The sequence below is a fragment of the Zeugodacus cucurbitae genome, chromosome 4 (assembly GCF_028554725.1).
Source record: "Zeugodacus cucurbitae isolate PBARC_wt_2022May chromosome 4, idZeuCucr1.2, whole genome shotgun sequence".
In the NCBI taxonomy this organism is placed as follows: domain Eukaryota; kingdom Metazoa; phylum Arthropoda; class Insecta; order Diptera; family Tephritidae; genus Zeugodacus; species Zeugodacus cucurbitae.
In genome coordinates this window covers 21,274,433-21,292,984 of record NC_071669.1, presented here as the reverse complement: position 1 = coordinate 21,292,984, position 18,552 = coordinate 21,274,433, and the positions used below count along the sequence as shown (strand labels likewise).

Below are 18,552 nucleotides of genomic sequence, written 5' to 3'. Positions count from 1 at the left end.
ACACATTAAGTAGCCACTGTGTAAGCGGTTGCATGCACCAATGGCCCGCTCGCTTTGAAAGTCACGCCGTGGCTTTGTAACCCATACACGCACCCGATAGCATAGTAACATGGCACAGTATATAGCGATATGCCCGTCAAAGTTAAGTGCGCACACACAGAGGGCGCACCCCATCGCACGACTCGATTGAAAAGCGATTTTTCACACTTTACTTACGAGCCGGCATAAATTTAATTAAATTCCTGTTGTACGCGTCGCACAATTTTCAGCGCCGCTTGGCCTTTCTTATGCCACGAAAAAAGTACATAATTCTTCCATGTATTGTTGTTGTTGCTGTTGTGTTGCGCCTTTTATATTTATTGCATTGCAAATTAGGGTGTGCGATAGTCGCACACAGGTGTGTGTAACGGTGATAAGAAAGCTGCGTACATACATATATATATATGTATATATTTCTGCATGTAATAAACAATTGTATACAATGTATATATATATCGTACAACAACTATGCGTATGACAACAATGAAATGAGCAATAACCATGAGAAACATAAAATAGTGACCCCAATTCAAATGTTTCCCTGTAATTTTGTAGCCGTCATAGTATGTAAACTTTTTCGCACATCGCCATTAAATTTCGTGCGTCGAACTCATGTTTTTGTTGTAAATACATACACTCATATGTGAGAAAAGTATTTTATAGCTTTGGGTAGCGATAAACAAAAATATTTTGCATTTCACTATTAAAATTAAAAATTAAACCATTAAAATGGAAATTTTTGATCTTCAAACGGAACCGCTTGCATCCATATTACGTAAACAATTATTAATTTTAACTTAATGTATTAATGGATATCGCTACATACAAAAAAAGAAACTATTGTAAAAGTGTTTAGCCATCTCCAAATAGTTTACATTTTATGTAATACCTTTTCTTTACTTTTAACTTGATAAATCGACCAGCGCCATTTCAATAAGCGCCAATTTATAAGAAGATCCCCAAAACACATCAAATCGCAACAAAATATGTATGTATGTGATTGGCGTTCAACCGTTTAGCCGGTTATAGCCGAATCGATGAGAGCGCGCCACTCTTCTCTTTCCTTCGCAGTTCGGCGCCAGTTGGAGATTCCAAGTGTAACCAGGTCGCTTTCCACCTGGTCCCTTCAACGGAGTGGAGGCCTTCCCCTTCCTCGGCTTCCTCCGGCGGGTACTGCATCGAACACTTTCAGGGCTGGAATGTTTTCGTCCATTCGGACAACATGACCTAGCCACCGTAGCCGCTGTTTTTATTCGTTGCCAATGTTCTCAGGATCATAAATCTTGCGCAAAATTTTCCTCTCGAAAACTCCTAGTGTCGTCTCATCTGATGTTGACATCGTCCAAGCTTCTGCACCATAAAGCAGAACGGGAATGATAAGCGACTTGTAGAGTTTGATTTTGGTTCGTCGAGAGAGGACTTTACTGTTCAATTGCCTACTCAGTCCAAAGTAGCACCGGTTGGCAAGAGTTATTCTGCGCTGGATTTCGAGGCTTGATACTGGTTCCACGAAATACGAAATTATCTACAACTTCGAAGCTATGACTGTCAAGAGTGACGTGGGAGCCAAGACGCGAGTGCGCCGACTGTTTGCTTGATGACTGGAGATATTTCGTCTTGTCCTCATTCACCTCCAGATCCATTCGCTTCGCCTCCTTATCCATGCGGGAAAAAGCAGAGCAAACGGCGCGGTTGTTGCTTCCGATGATATCAATACCATCGGCGTACGCCAGCAGCTGAACACTCTTGTAGAAGATTGTACCTTCTCTATTTAGCTCTGCATCTCGTATTATTTTTTCCAGCATCAAGTTAAAGAAGTCGCACGATAGTGAGTCACCTTGTCTGAAACCTCGTTTGGTATCGAACGGCTCGGAGAGGTCCTTCCCAATCATTACGGAGCTTTTGGTGTTGCTCAACGTCAACTTACACAGCCGTATTAGTTTTGCAACAAAATATGTATATTCTTAAATATTATGCATTAAACTTCTACACAAATTACCCAGTTAAATAAAATATGCCACAACATTTAAGTTGCCGAAAGACAATAAAAAATAAACTATGAAAATAATTTCCTTATCACTTGAAACTCTCTCTCTATGAATACGAAAACCATGTCGCCTAGAAATCGCCATACATGAAATCGGAACTTTCAGGCTTCCATTATTTTCACTACTCCTGACCCCAATAGATGAATTTTACTACTGTCTTAGAGTTCCATTTTCAGCAGAACTATTCCTCTCGCTTATAGCATTCTCATATCCAAGTGTAGATCATTGTATTACCACCAAAAGAGAAATGTCCATATAACTCAAAATCTCTGGAGTGTGAAATCATGTAGATATTGGTAATTAAGGGATTATACCAGTGTGACACTTTCAAAAAATCAATTTTTGCCTATTCGATAGTTTATACTTTCAAAAATATCCAGTGAAATCGACAAAGTCGTATCTTGAATGGCGTTGAAACTGAGTATTCTTGAATACATTTACTATACAGTGAAAAATTACTATTTTTTTCATTTTTCCCCCATTTTGTTTTTTTGTTAATTTTTGATATTTTTCAAAAATCGGAAATGTTGTAGAGGAAATACCCTCAACTTTTTGAATTTTAATGTTTCAACTACAAATTCGCCCAAATCATGTCAGCAGTTGGGGAATTTTTTTTGGCATTTCCGTTATTTTTCAATATTTTTGTACAAAAAAAAAACAATCTTAAAATATAGCTGACCTTAGTATGTCCAAAAACATTCGAAACATTCGGGGTTACACTGGTATAGCCCCTTAATAGTGTCTTGTATCAGAGCAGACTAGGTTATGAACGAACTGAAATTTAGTGAAAACCTTGAATCATATTCTGAATCACTTTTTATGAACAAATTCATAGGCATCCCGATTGAATTTTAGAAGTTATCAACGGCAATGCCGAAGAAGGTAAATTTAATTTTGACTTGAATAATGTGCAAGGATGTCATCTTTCACATAACGATCTATCGAGATCATTGCTTGAAATATGTGTATTTGATGGACAATTTTTTGTGTTTTTATATGGTTTTGTTAGTAAATTAAATGGATCAAAAACTCATTTCAACTAAACATTCAAACGATTATCTAGATACTTTTTCTTGCCCTGAAAAGGTTAAATGCTCTATTGTATAATGAATTGAGAAATAATTAGTGGTTAAGTTGTATAACTTTTTAAGAGTCATTTTGGACGGTTTGCATAAGGAGTTCATCTTTAAATGATTTATACCATTAGTGGTTTTGATAGCTACCCTCTGGAGCTATTCGAATATCTTCAAACTAACTATTTCGATAATCGAGATCATAACAATTATTTAGTCTGCTGTAGACTCATTAAAACGCATACATTCCAACTCATTGCTATTTTTAAATAAATATGTATGTATGTAATCCCGACAACACAGAACAACATCATCAATGACCAATTCACCGTCCTCTCTACTTCATTAAAGTTCAGGTGATAATCAAATTTACTGCTGAAAGCCCGACAATCAAAGTGACAGCGCAATCGCCACGCAATGCAGTGGAATAAACGAAATTGAAAAGCCATCAGCGGCACTTCAACGCGCATCAACGAAAATTACAACAACAGAAATGAAAATTTTTGATTGCAACAAACGCAAACACACACACACACTGATCCGCCGAAAAAAATGTGAATGCGAAAACTTTTTCAATTTCTGCTGCTGCATGCCACATATTGTTGCAACAAAAACTACAAAGGCAAGTTAAAAAAGGAATTTATTTTAAAGTGAAACTTTTTCTGTGGAAGAGGAAGAGCAAACAGGAAAATATATTAAATGTTAAGTCAACGAGTTTTACAAATGCTACAAATAAAATGATTGCAACCCACAACTGCACACAGCACAACATGCAACATGAAGCAATTTGTATGCAACTGGCAGTTGGCAGCCGTCAGCCGGCAACACTCATGACGTTGTTGTCCTTTTCGCTTTCGTTGGGTGCCTTCGAGAGCTTGGCTGTGCTGTGCTTTTGAAATTTTGAAATGGGTTAAACTCAACACCCACCACACTCTGCAACATCCTGCAACTGTTAACTGAAAGTGTTGCTCTTGGCGCCGACTTAAACCACTTTGTGTGCGCTCCACAAGTGCACTTGATAAGTTTTATTGCATGCAATCGCCGCACGCAATGTCTGTGTTGTGACAAAGTCATGGCCGCATGCCCCGCGCGCTCTAGCCTCTAAGGCAGTATTAGATAGTGGCGTATTAGCATTGACCACCCAAAGCATGCACTCCGAGGTGGGCGTGTCGCCCAAGCTTGTTACAACAACTGCCTTGTAGTTCGCCAGCAACTGAATTGGCCTTCCACCACTCGGACTCACCGACAATCCGACTATCGTACTACCGACGTGGCAGATATGGCCGGCCTGTGTTTTAACACCAAAACCAAGCAACACTTTGACCAAGCAAATTGTCAGTCTCTCACACTGCCACACTTATCCTCCTCTACTTGCCCTCAGTTTCTACCTAAAATGACACTCGAATTTATGTAGTTTGCTGATTTGCGGACGGCAGTTAAAAGTTAGTTTGGCTGTCAAGGGTTAAGCTGAAAATTCAACTTCAACTTCAACTTTTCCCCTTAATGCGCACATTTGTTAGTTTTGCGAAATCGTAGCGTCTGAGTGCTACTGCCTGTTCATTGCGGATGAGTGCCACTTTTAAGCCACAGATAATGTCTGTTTAATTTACTGTGTCGGTGTAATCAATTTCCTGGCAGCAGCTGGACAGCCCAGCAGTTGTAGGGGCTTAAATGGACTCGAAAAACTCGTGATGGCTGTAGTGTGTTGGTGGAGTTGTCTTATGAATTTTAATATTTGAGTATAAATGCACAGACTTCTGTGTGTTGCAGTGCATTGGGTCAATTCAAATCAGAAAAAAAAATCAGTTTGTACTTTTGAAGTTCGAAGAAAGTATAAACATCGGACTGATACTATGAAATGCAAAAAAAAAGTTTTTTTAGATGATATCTCGGTGGAATAGTTCTATCATAATACGAATGGATCTTGGAAGTCCAAACATCGAAATTAGTTAATTTGTAAAGGGTATTTTTTTGAAAGCCACACGTCTAAAAAAACACCTGTTATTTATAGAAATATAATTATGAAAGAGTTACGCTGAGGTGAGGTGTTAAACTAAAGAGGATCTATAGAGAGTAGGAAGACCATGGGATATAATAATGTTCTATAAAAATGCACAAGAAAAAAAGAAGTTAAAAGTATTTTTCCTAAAAAGAGAAGAACTAACTACTAAATGGCTAAATTTATGGGAAATAATAGGATATCAAGATGAAACGGGATGCCTTTGAAAGATATACGTTATGTTATTTAATTGTGTCGACAATAGAATAATAAAAGAGCTGAAGGATATGAAGATTGGATAATCTGATTAATTTTTTTATAGGTTAAATATTGAACAAGTATATGGAGGAGATACTCACAACATTTGTTTGGACCAGCACTAATCATAAAGAATAACTCGGAAGTGCGAATATAGTTAATGTTAGAAGAGTGTGAAGATGATATAGTTTTTTATTAATCTTGTAGATCGATTTTTATACTCTCGAAACATGTTGTTTCGAGCAAATAAAAGTATGATCAGGATAAAGAGTAAAGTTGAAATCCAGATGTTCGCCTGTTCATGCAAGATAGAGCTTGAGTAAAAATTTAAATATCTTGATAACGTATTCCTTTGCACAATGGGAGAGTTGGTTTTGGATCGATGGAAACACCAAATTTCACAGAAAAAATGGTAAAGAAAAATTGCACTCAGATTTGTAAAAGAAATTGAAAACGAGCTTGGCGTCGCCTACTTTAGAGTCAAAAATCACATCTCAAGAACTTCTCGACCGATTTCAATGTAATTTGGTACATAGTATTTTCTTAACATCCTGATATAACGGTCCAAAATCAGTTAACAACCACCCCTAGTTACCACATTGACACACTTTTTATAAATCAAGAATCAATAAAGATATCGGAATAAAACTTTACTCAAATACTGCGTTTGAGGTGTGGCATTTATAAATCCGAAATTGGACTATATTTTTTCAAGGTATCAGATAAGTATCAAACATGAAGACCTCTGTGCCAATGAAACCGAAAATATCGGTAATTCTTTTAGATATTTAAAAGTAATTCTCAGCGAATCTTTTTCTTCCAATAATGTATCTTTGTACAAAAATTGGGTGAAATTGGGTCATAACTTCCCCTAGCTCCCATATACTTAATATTAGGGTTTTGAAACATCCTCTCCACCTGGTCCTTCCATCGGAATGGAGGTCTCCCCCTTCCTCTGCTTCCACCAGCGGGTACTGCATCGAATACTTTCAGAGCTGGAGCACCTTCATAAATTCGAACAACATGTCCTAGCCAGCGTAGCCGCTGTTTTTTTATTCGCTGGACTATGTCTATGTCGTCGAATAACACATACAGCTCATCGTTCCATCGTCTGCGGTATTCGCCGTTGCTAATTCTTAAGGGACCATAAATCTTCCGCAAAACCTTTCTCTCGAAAACTCCTAGTGCCGTCTCATCGGATGTTGACAACGTCCACGCTTCTGCACCGTAAAGTAGGACGGGAATGATGAGAGACTTGTAGAGTTTGTTCGTCTAGACAGGACTTTACTTCTCAATTGTCTACTCAGTCCAGGAGTGATTCTGCGTTGGATTTCCAGGCTGACATTGTTCGTGTTGTTGATGCTGGTTCCCAGGTAGACGAAATTATCTACAACTTCAAAGTTATGACTGTCAACAGTGACGTGGGAGCCAAGACGCGAATGCGCTGACTGTTTGTTTGACGACAGGAGATATTTCGTCTTGTCCTCGTTCACCACCAGACCCATACGTTTCGCTTCCTTATCCAGTCTGGAGAAAGCAGAACTAACGGCGCGGGTGTTGTTTCCAATGATATCGATATCATCGGCGTACGCCAGAAGCTGTACACTCTTATAGAAGATTGTACCTTCTCTGTTTAGCTCTGCAGCTCGTATTATTTTCTCCAGCATCAGGTTAAAGAAATCACACGAGAGTGAGTCACCTTGTCTGAAACCTCGTCTGGTATCGAACGGCTCGGAGAGGTCCTTCCCGATCCTGACGGAGCTTTTGGTGTTGCTCAACGTCAGCTTACACAGCCGTATTAGTTTTGCGGGGATACCAAATTCAGACATCGCGGCATAAAGGCAGCTCCTTTTCGTGCTGTCGAAAGCAGCTTTAAAGTCGACAAAGAGATGGTGTGTGTCGATCCTATTTTCACGGGTCTTCTCCAAAATTTGGCGCATGGTGAATATCTGGTCCGTTGTTGATTTTCCAGGTCTAAAGCCACACTGATAAGGTCCAATCAGTTTGTTGACGGTGGGCTTTAGTCTTTCACACAATACGCTCGACAGAACCTTATACGCGATGTTGAGGAGGCTTATCCCACGGTAATTGGCGCAAATTGTGGGGTCTCCCTTTTTGTGTATTAGGCAGAGTACACAGAGATTCCAATCGTCAGGCATGCTTTCTTCCGACCATATTCTGCAAAGAAGCTGATGCAAGCACCTTATCAGCTCTTCGCCGCCGTATTTGAATAGCTCGGCCGGTAATCCATCGGCACCCGCCGCCTTATTGTTCTTCAAGCGGGTAATTGCTATTCGAATTTCTTCACGGTCGGGCAATGGAACATCAGCTCCATCGTCGTCGATTGGGGAATCGGGTTCGCCATCTCCTGGTGTTGTACCTTCACTGCCATTCAGCAGGCTGGAGAAGTGTTCCCTCCACAAACTCAGTATATTCTGGTCATCAATAACTAGATCACCTCTGGGGGTCCTACAGGAGTGCGCTCCGGTCTTGAAACCTTCAGTTAGTCGCCGGATCTTTTCGTAGAATTTTCGAGCATTACCCCTGTCGGCCAGCTTGTCAAGCTCTTCATACTCACGCATTTCGGCCTCTTTCTTTTTTTGTCTGCAAATGCGTCTCGCTTCCCTCTTCAGCTCTCGGTATCTTTCCCATCCCGCTCGTGTAGCGGTCGATCGCAACATTGCGAGGTAGGCAGTCTGTTTTCTCTCCACTGCGAGACGACAATCCTCGTCATACCAGCTGTTTTTTTGGCTTTTCCGAAAGCCAATGGTTTCGGTTGCAGCTATACGTAAGGAGTTTGATATGCCGTCCCACAGATCCCTTATACCGAGATGCTGATGAGTGCTCTCAGAGAGCAGGAGTGCAAGTCGAGTAGAAAATCGTTCGGCTGTCGGTTGTGATTGCAGCTTCTCGATGTCGAATCTTCCTTGTGTTTGTTGACGTGTGCGCTTTTCTACACAGAGGCGGGTGCGTATCTTAGCTGCTACAAGATAGTGGTCCGAGTCGATGTTGGGACCACGAAGCGTACGCACATCAAAAACACTGGAGACATGTCGTCCATCTATCACAACATGATCGATCTGGTTGCGAGTGATTCGATCCGGGGACAGCCAAGTAGCTTGATGGATTTTCTTATGCTGGATTCTAGTACTGCAGACGACCATATTTCGGGCCCCGGCGAAGTCGATCAGCCTCAGACCGTTGGGTGATGTTTCGTCATGGAGGCTGAATTTTCCGACTGTTGTGCCAAAGACACCTTCTTTACCCACCCTAGCGTTGAAATCGCCAAGCACGATTTTTACATCGTGGCGGGGGCAGCGCTCATAGGTACGTTCTAGGCGCTCATAGAAGGTATCAAATAACTTAGCCAAATTAAGTGAGCATATAATTTCGTACAGAATGTAACTCGGTGGCCAAAATAATTGAAATCGGTCCAGATATTACCCCAGATTCCATATAATATATATAATAATTTTTGTTATTCTAGTGAACTTTGTGCCGAGTATTTCTTACTCAATAAGATCAATTAAGATGCTTTCTTGCAATATAGAAACTGGCTACTTATGACTCATTGATACTTTCGTATATTATGACCATAAAGAAGACTTGAAGCTAATTATTAACGAATTTAAATTGTTTGCAAATACTTTTTGCCATTTAATCAATAAAAATATAAAGTCCTTGACCTAACTAAAGTTTCATACAACTCAAAAATGAGTGATATAGTATGAAAAATAAAACTCAAGAAGATGCTGCTGGAAAATCAATATTGCATTATCACTTTACTTTCTAACTAGAAGTGGTAGTTTTCTGCCATCTTTTACTCCAAAAAAATCTCAAACCCAAAACTTTCAGTTCAGCAAGGCATGGGGTACTTGTATCAACAACCGCCATTTATGCACTTAATCTGATGTCAATTTCAATCATTATCCCTTCAATTTATCTCAGAAAAATTGCTCTTCAAACCACCTTCTGCCTTAAACGCACAACTTTTTGTCAGCTTTGCGCAACATTTGTCTTAATCACTTGTGGCAGACGTGGATTTATATCTAAGTGCTATTTTTTGCGGCAACACATACCTATTTCCATGCCCCTACATATGCCACAGGATACTCTTTATATACACACACACACATTTAGCCGCCACGAGTTCATCACATTTACGCCGCTGTGGCGATTCAATTTGGGATTGAACGCATAATAATGATGGCATCGAAGAAATGGAGAGCGAAAGAGAATACACAGAAAAAACTATTTCATCAAACTATGCCATCAAGGCTGCTGTCGGTCAAAAGCCTATGCAAAAATAGCTGTAAAAACATACTTTTAGGCGAACGCATACTCAACTACACTCAGCCGCTCTAATAAACTGCTACGAAACTATCAAATTCCAGCAAGTTCACTTGAATAACAACATTTTCATCCCTCAACACACCGTTACACTAGTGTGAGTCCCTTGACATGCAAAGCCGGCTAAACTTTCATTTGATTTCGTGGGTGTCAGTTGCTTCGCTTCTCTGCCATGCAATTTTTGCTTCGTCGCGCTTGTGTGCTCTGCCGCTTTGTGGTCGCGTCGTGTCTCATCTCATCTACTTTGCCTTCGGTTTGTTTACTTTGGTTCCATTCATTTTATTATTCCGTTATTTTATGCTGCTCATTTCCATTTTCTTCATTACTTCATTTTATCTGTTTGTATATGCTCTATAAGCCAACGTAATAACTTCATAATAACCGTAATATGTACTTCCGCTGCTTCCGCTTTGGATTATCGGAGTGCCGCTGTGATTGCTTACAAGCTTACTTTGTATGACAGTCGTATTATCTCTGTCTGCACCGCAGTTGCGATGTTGTTTTGATTGAAATCTGTTTTTCAATATTTACAGCGGATTATTTACTGTTGCATATATTTATTAATAAAGCCAAGACTTGTTTGTTTGTACGAAAGGATAAATTAGATAAGATGAGTGTTGATTTTTTTTACTCTCACAGATAACATATTGCTCTTGAACTAATAATGAACCCTTCGAAATGTTGTGATTATTATTCGAAAGAAAACTAGTCGGTTTTAATAGCATTATTCGAAATACAAAATAGCATTTTATTGATATTATCACATTCAATAGAATAAAAAATTTTATTGATACTGATGACTTCAGAAGTCATTTTAAGTACTTTCAATGGAAAATTAATCCAACGAATTTTCGCTCTTTAAACCTCTCAAGGATGGTTGTATACTATCCAATATCCACTACACGAACAAAGTGTAAGTCAAATGCGTGGTATATTACATGTTTTTTGAAGTGGAAGCTATATGTTATGGTATCAAAGGAGTAATACGCGTAGAAACCTTGCCATAAATATCGTTCAGTTAAGGTCAAATTCCTAGCAGATCAGTTATACCTTACTTACTTACGCCTACTTGGCAGGTTTTGAAATTTTGTTCCGCAAGCAGCTGCGAGCACTCGTTACTCGACTCTCTGCACGCGATTGCGATGCGAAGATAATGACTTGCTGAACAATTTTTAGTTTCAGATTAAGATTCTCCATCACGGAGACTTTTTGATACCTTCACCTGGGAAAAATTTCCAGAAAGTTGAGATTCTAGCCTTCTAAATATAGCCTCCGTTACTCAGGGTGAATGTAGCTTTACAATGGCGAAAGAATTATTGACATCGTCACAGTAGTTTTCGAGTTTATTCAATAAAAACATTCATACAAATCTTTTCTCTTTATAATAGTAGTATAGATTATGCTCTCTTGCGAACATCCAAAAGAGTACAAGATATTCTAGTACATACTTTTTTTGGATTATTGGGTAACATGAAGCATTCGGGATACAATATTTATTTTAGGATTTCTAAGAGGTTGTCATATTCTTATCAAAGGGCTTTGTTTGAGTTAAGTTGAGACCACGCAATGAATAGGTAGTCAGAGTATTTAGTTTCCACTATCCATATGCCTATTCAGTATTTTTTATATCAATGGTGCTGATGTTCTGGAAGGTTGGTTGTCGAAAATATCGAAAAAATAATGGAAATGGGGGAAATCATAGCATTGTTTTCCCCCATTTTTGCGATTTCCCAGGAGCTAAACATTACAGAAAACCATTGGAACCATTTAGATATGACTGTAGGTGAATCAAAAATGTCAACAGAAAACGGCGGTAGTCGAATCGAGGTAAGCCGACGTAAACGGTGGCCACGCCAGGATTGACGGTCGGGATGGTTTACTATGTGTTTGGAGGGATTCGAAGGGAATCATGTACTATGAGCAGCTAACATATGGCCAAACTCTTAAGAGGGACTTGCACCGTCGACAATTATTATTTTTAACTGGCGTTGGAACCGCTTACGCGGTTATAGCCGAGTTTACAACACCACGCCGTTCGCTCCTGATTTTGGCAATTTGGTGCCAATTGGAAATTCCAAGTGATGCCAGGTCGAGAGAAGTAGAGGACTTCCTCAGTTACCACCAGCGGGTACTATCGAACATTTTCAAAACTGGATCGCTTTCGTCCATTCGAACAATATGATCTCAGCGCAGCCGCTGTCTTTTTACCTTTCTCTTGAAAACTCTTAGTGTCGTCTCATCGGATGTTGACAGCGTCCACGCTTCTGCACCATAAAGCATAACGGGTATGATGTAGATGTAGGATTGAAAGTTTGGTTTTTGTTCGTCTAGACAGGACTTTACTTCTCAATTGTCTACTCAGTCCAGGAGTGATTCTGCGTTGGATTTCTAGGCTGTTATTGGTGTTAATGCTAGTTCCAAGAAAGACACAATTATATACAACTTTAACGTTATGACTGTCAACAGTGGGGGCCAAAAGGCGAATGCGCTGACTGTTTGTTTGATGAAAACTTTAGCGAAGAGGAGAGGAATTGTGACAAGGACCAGTAGCACACATCGATAGTGAGTCGACAAAAACTTAGTGAGCGTGTTTAGGTTCTTTTACAACCACATTATAGCCCGAACCTGACACCAATTGATTACTACTACTTCCTATCTATGGCAAATAATTTTGTAGTGAAAAATTCTTCTATAGAATAATATCAACGACCTTTACAATGAGGGTGACATTATGAAAACATCTTCAAAATGTGAGCAAGTTTTCGAACAAAAGTGTGCATATTTGACTCATATCGGATTATTCCAAATAAAGAGCTAACATTCATATAGGTATTATAACAAAAACACTCCTTTGATTTAATTTATTTCATTTTCATTCATTTTAAATTCAAATAGTTATCTTAAATAACTCATACCAAACTGTTTTATGTTAAACCAGCTGAAACGGCAAATATGCAATAGTATGTTACTAATACGCCCCACTCCTACTTGTACGCATTGAATACTAGACGTTATTTGGACCACACCATGAAACTTTAAAGCCAATTTATTATAAATTCGGTATTAACTTAACAAAGAAAATGTTTTTCAGCAGAATATAGTTGATCAAATATATTTTTTTATTAAAAAAAAACTTTATTTTAGTAGCATTTCATTGCAGCCAATTTAGCACTTGAATCAGCAGAAGCGTAGTCAAATAGATATATCTTTAATAATATTTTTCTCTATGATAAACATTTTAATTCATATGACTGTACAACTATTTGTTTACTGCTCTTACAAATCAGCCTTAGGTTATCAAAAGCAATATTCCGAGCTTTGTCATCCAATTTTTGCCATAAATGTGATATTATTCCATTAGCATTTATCCTTTCAACATAATTAATAAGCGCTTATCTCAAAACTTCACAACACAAAGTACTTATTAGCCTTAAATAAATATCAGTTTCTGTCTATTTCAGGAATTGCTGTATTTAATTAAGAGCATTATCAACAAATTAAATGAATTGCCAAAGTAAAGTGTGTTCATGCGTGTGAGCGCATCTCGGCGGCATAAACAAGTAAGTGAAAACATTTGCCTTGCGTTTCATTTAAATGCAATTCAGTGATGATTTGTTACACTACTGCACAAACTAACCGTTAAAACCACACACAGATATCAAAACAAATAAACACACATACAAAACAACCACAACAACAACAACAGCAATAATAATGAAGTTTAAATACTAGTTTGCAACTGAAAGCATTGGCATTGAAAAGCGTTTTGTTTGCTAAATGGAAACAATTTCAACGCACCGAAAACTTTAGCAATCCAAATTGGCATGATATGGTTGTTGATGTTGTTGTTTGGTGTTGGTTGTTGCGAAATTTGCAGTTCCGGTGTGCGGTTGCTGGCAAATTGAAAATATTATACTTATACTGCCAGCTGGATGTCTCGTTTGCCTTTAATGCTCAGATACAAGCTTCTATATACATATGTATATACACATATGAATGTACAGACTTTTATATTTGTATAGGGAAACATATGCGGGCGAAACCACACATATGTATTTCCATATACAATTTGCATACAGTTTAGTACTTTAGAAGCCAGCATGTGGGCCGGAATATTCCCGAGACACTTCAGTCGATAAGGTTTGTGGGTCGAACTAACCACTAACGGAATGGTTTCGAGTTCACAAGCCAGTTGACACTTGAGTTCCCATGCGTAGTTTATTCTCGTATATAAAGGAACCAAACAAGTAAGGAAAGGCTAAGTTCGGGTGGAACCGAACCTTTTATACTCTCGCAATTCATTGATCAAATTTTCGAAATTAATTCGAAACATATATTCGGCATAAAGTCGGCATAGAATTACGAAAATCAACATACATATATTGTAAATAAGGGCTGAGGTAATTCCTGAACCGATTTCATTCATTTTCACCAGCAAGGTACACTATATCCATGACTATACACTCACTTAATTTCGCTAAGATATCTCACATACTAACCGATGTTTGCGGAATAAAGCCCACCGTATTTTTGAAAAGCCTCTAATTAGGTATATGGGAACTAGGGGAAGATATGACTCGATTTTAATAATTTTTCGTACAGAGACACACTATTAGAAGAAAAAAAGGCCTCTAAATTACATAAAAATATCTGAAGGTTTTAACGATATTCTCGGCGAAATATTACCCTTAGACACTGAGTTCATCATGTTCAATATCCGGGGCCTTGAAAAGTTATAGTCCGATTTCGAAAATATTTCCACAAATGAAGCCACAGATGATATACAGTATTTGTGTAAAGTCTTATTCCGCCAATTTCTCGGTTCCTTATGTACACATGATAAAGTGAGGGAATCAGATGGAATACGAAATTGAGTTATATGGAAAGTAGTCGTGGTTATGAACCGATTTCACCCATTTTCCATCCTTGTTATCAGGGTGTCAAAAAAGTAGTATGTACCGAATTTCATTGAAATCCATTTTCCATTTTTTTTTTTTAAATCTGTATCACCTAAAATGTATCACCAGTTTTGAGTATAAACGCGTATTAAGCGCAAGTTACCAATACGATGCAACCACCGATTTGTCTGCTGATTATTCACTGACTAACTCAATTCGCCTATGCGCGACTCTTGGTAGGTTTTACCGGTTTTGTCTCTAACCGTAATTCCCAATCGTGTTCGTAGGCTGCTCAGACTATCCTCACTGCTTCGGTTTGTGAGATGATAACTCGCGCTACTTCTTTAGACTGTATATCTATAAATATCACTCAGACAATATTCTAGAGATGTTAATATGAATTTAATGAGACAATAAAAAATATTTTTGTTGTTGTGAAATACATAGATTGAACTGGAAAAATCATAGTATGTATTACGTTATCTCGATATGGCGTTGAAATGAATCCAATCGTTTACTCCACACCAAAGAAAACAATTAAGAAGTTCCCGACACATTTGTCAACTATCACTCATATTTTTTAGAAGTCCAAATACTTCCATCAAATTTTTTTCGATTTTTAAGACAATTCTTGAACTTCAAACGTTCATTTCAAGTGTTATTCCCACGTTGGGAACCAGCGTTAACAACACCAATAATATCAGCCGCGAAATCCAACGCAGAACCACTCTTGCCAACAGGTGTTACTTTGGACTGAGTAGGCAATTGAAAAGTAAAGTCCTCTCTCGACGAAACAAAATCAAAATCTACAAATCGATCATTATTCCTGTCGTGATGTATGGCGCTGAAGCGTGGACGATGGCAACATCCGATGAGACGACTCTTGGAGTTTTCGAGAGAAAGGTTCTGGGCAAGATTTGTGGTCCTCTAAACATTAGCAATGGCGAATACCGCAGACGATGGAACGATGAATTGTACGATTTATAAGACGACATTGAATAAAAAGACTAGGTCATGTTGTTCAGCTCTGAAAGTGTTCGCTGGAGGAAACCGCGGAAGAGGATAATATACAAATATGTAATATAATGTTATCACATATCCTTCGAGGCTTATAAAAGTAATGAGACCAATTCATAACGTAAATAAATTAATGTGAAACAAAACCAAATAACAACTAAATATTATGGGAATTTAAGGGTATTGAAGCAAGCATGAACATATCACTTCGAAAGCTCTCAAATTTCCCAATGGGATCCTTTATTTAAGTACCCGCATGAATTGGTTTTTGTTTTGTACCTAAACAGCCAGCCAACCAGCTGCATGTATTTACATATTTTGTTATGCTCACAGTGTTTTTGTACGCGCTCGGCTGCTGCATGCGCGCCCGCTTCCACCTTAAATGCCAAAAACTTTGCCAAATTTGCCGTTGACCTAATTCGAGTGCGGGCAAGTGTCGACACAAATAACTTTTAAGTATTTCACACATACTCTCACATGCATACATACAGACCTACATACATTTAAGCATGTAGATCATAGCAAGTGAACTGTAAATTTATACATTAAGTCGCTTATATTATGCATGTATGTATGTTTGTATGTATGTATATATGTGTGTGCGAGCGTGTAAAAATTTACTTTTAATTTGCTATTGAAAGTCAGCACGCCATTGTCGTGGCTGCTGCCCGCATTTTCTGCGCTGGCAAAAGTTTACATGTGCCTTAGTATGTGTATGTGTGTGTGTGCGGAAAAGTTGCAAGTATGATGACACTTATTAAATTAAATTTCCTCATCTTTGCGATTGAAAACGATGGCATCTTAATGAGCGTCATTAGCAAAAACTTTCATTGCAAACTTTGCGAACAAACAAAAGAATCTGCACGAAGAGTTGATTGGAAAAGGATTCCAAAGTATGGAGAATAATGCGAAAACATGTCAGTCATTGATATTATGCGAAGAAACTCAAGGCAAAGCATGTGATAATGAGAGCCTTGGGAGTGAAGAAAAGAATTTAAAGAATATTTTATTGAACAAACAGACAATTATTTAACGATGGATATTAGCGAACATTAATTATGGATTGATTAATAATAAAACGGTAAAAAAGTATAAATCAATAAAAATATTCAAATAAACTTGAAAAATAATCTTTGAAAACAAATTCGGATATTTTTAATTTTTTAGAAATAATTTATATAAACAATGCTGCCACATTATTTTAATAAAAAAGAATATGAAGATTAATAAAATTATTAAAACATATGTTCTGACAAATACTGATTTATGAGGTTGCCACCTTTCTAAAACACGTACGTGTTTTACGACGACATAGACATAGTTCAGCGAATAAAAAGACAGCGGCTGCGCTGGCTAGGTCATGTTGTTCGAATGTACGAAAATGTTCCAGCTCTGAAAGTGTTCGATGCAGTACCCGCTGGTCAAAGCCGAGGAAGAGTAAGACCTCCACTCCGTTGGAAGGAACAGGCGTAGAAGGACCTGGCTTCTCTTGGCTTTTCCATTTGGCGCCAAACTGCCAAAAGGAGGAATGAATGTCGAATAACGCCAGTCAATAACAACCTTACTCAAATTATTTTTTATACTCTCGCAACAAAGTTGCTAAGAAAGTATTATAGTTTTGTTCACATAACGGTTGTTTGTAACACTCAAAACTAAATGAGTTAGATATAGGGTTGTATATACAATGATCCTTATACAGTAAAAAAATGGAGGATATCGGATTGTAACCACGCCCACCTTTCATACAAACGTTATGTTGAAAACTACTAAAAATGCTTTAATTCAGTAAGGGAAAACACCAGAAACCTTAAATTGGTCAAAAACCATATCTCGAATCTACTCGACCAATATCAATGAAACTTGGTTTGTAATATTTTCCTTGGTCGGTTCACAACCACGCCTATTTCCTATATACCAGAACTTTGAAGACGATCTGAACCGTTTACTTCACAATATATAAAGTAAGCACTAGTGAAGATATCGGTGCAGAACTTTGCACAAATACTATGTTAATAGTGTGGCATCGCCCTTCTAAAAATCATCGAAATCGGACCATACATTTTCAAGGCCCCATATATCGAACATGAGGACCTCGGTGATTCTAACCTAATATTAAGGTTTCCAACTTTTAATAGACTTTAGACAATATATATGACGAATATGTGGGTCAAATTGTGTATTTATAATATTAATTAAGTTAAATAAATAAATTGCGAGAGTATAAAATGTTCGGTTACACCCGAACTTAGCCCTTCCTTACTTGTTTAAATATATAATATTTGAGTTGGAATTTTAAAAACACTGTGTTTATGGAACTCTTTAAATTTATTCAAAAGGCATACCAGTTTTTAAGCGTAAATAGGAATAGGGTTGCCACCTTAATTCATTAGTAAAGTATCTATCAAATCTAGACATTCAAAAATTATCTGATTTCGATCACAAGAAAGGGTTCACTAAATAATTTATTAAAAAACTGTTTGTGTAATCATATAAATTAGTTTGACGGAAAGGAAATCTATTTAGATACAACCATTTAAAAATTACATAATAGCGTTTTTACACAGCCAAATTAATTGATCAATAAAAATTTTATTGAGAAGCTCTTTTTTGCCTTTTATACTACTTAGCTGTTATACATTTTTGGTTTTGCTTTTCATAAGAAGTTGGTAAGTTTCATCAGCTGATTAATATTTTTTAGCAGCGACATCTTTGTCGCACAGTTGCATTTCATTTTCAAGTTGATTAAAAGTCAATTAAAAATTTATGTGAATTTTTATTTTGTATGGTAAATCGATCTTAAGCAGTGTTTTAATCGAGCCGGTTTATTGATCAATTAGATCCTGTGTAAAAAGGCTATAAGGAATGTACTA

The 18,552-nt window shown here is 37.7% G+C and overlaps 1 protein-coding gene across 3 annotated transcripts in view; it reads left to right on the top strand.

Annotated features, from left to right (window-relative positions):
* The window catches only part of LOC105217308 (guanylate cyclase 32E), a 114,486-nt gene that overhangs the window by 20,326 nt on the left and 75,608 nt on the right, over positions 1-18,552 (top strand). For 2 of the 3 annotated variants that reach the window (XM_011192247.3, XM_054228831.1), the window contains exon 3: positions 13,229-13,327. The exons of the other annotated variant lie outside the window; for it this stretch is intronic. The gene's annotated coding sequence lies outside the window, so the exon portion shown is untranslated. The remainder of the gene's footprint in view (positions 1-13,228; positions 13,328-18,552) is intronic. 3 annotated transcript variants of the gene reach the window in all.